At 39.5% G+C, this 698-nt stretch overlaps 1 pseudogene; it reads left to right on the top strand.

The window, feature by feature from the left end:
* The window catches only part of LOC104776891, a 4,999-nt pseudogene that overhangs the window by 851 nt on the left and 3,450 nt on the right, over nt 1–698 (top strand).

Below are 698 nucleotides of genomic sequence, written 5' to 3'. Positions count from 1 at the left end.
TTGTATGGAAATGTTGTAGCTCCCTCTATTTGTTTTTCTGTTCTGATGCTACTAATATGTTACAAGGTTGATGTTCCTGTATCTTCCGCTGCACTTCAATCGCTTATTGAAGCTTGTTCTGGTTCAAAAGATTCCGGATGGGATGTTGGTTGGTCTTTGGTTTCTGCTGCTAATGGTTCTCAGCCTTCAATCAAAGTAAGTCAAATGGAAACCCATGGCTCATTTCAAGGGAACCATTCTGATTGTTTGAACTTCTACTGGTAATTGCTTGAGTACATGATTCGTGTTTGAATTTCCCTTTGAATTGAAGAGTTCTGGGATTCAGTTTTCTATCATTTTTCCAGATTGGACATTACAGCAAGCCCTTGATGCAACTTGATGAACCACTCGATGCTAAGTTCATGGCCAAATCTGCCACTCGAATGGCTCTTCTAGGAGTCCCCTTAAGTTTACTGGTAAATATTTCCCTGAATTTCCTCCCCTTTTCCTCGGATTTGTAGTTCATCCTAATGTTACTGTACCTTATACTTTATCTCTAACCATAGTTTACTATGCGTCGTGATGCAAATATTTGTGAATCAGGGTCAGCCAAACATGATTTTTGCTTCATCGAGTAGCAAGGGTGATACACTTGTAGCACTAGGATCTCCATTTGGAATCCTTTCACCTGTTAACTTTTTTAACAGGTAGATAATGGC

The sequence above is a fragment of the Camelina sativa genome, chromosome 3 (genome assembly GCF_000633955.1).
Source record: "Camelina sativa cultivar DH55 chromosome 3, Cs, whole genome shotgun sequence".
In the NCBI taxonomy this organism is placed as follows: Eukaryota; Viridiplantae; Streptophyta; class Magnoliopsida; order Brassicales; family Brassicaceae; genus Camelina; species Camelina sativa.
Note: the sequence above shows the minus strand (reverse complement) of the source record. Positions and strands in the feature narration are given on the sequence as shown.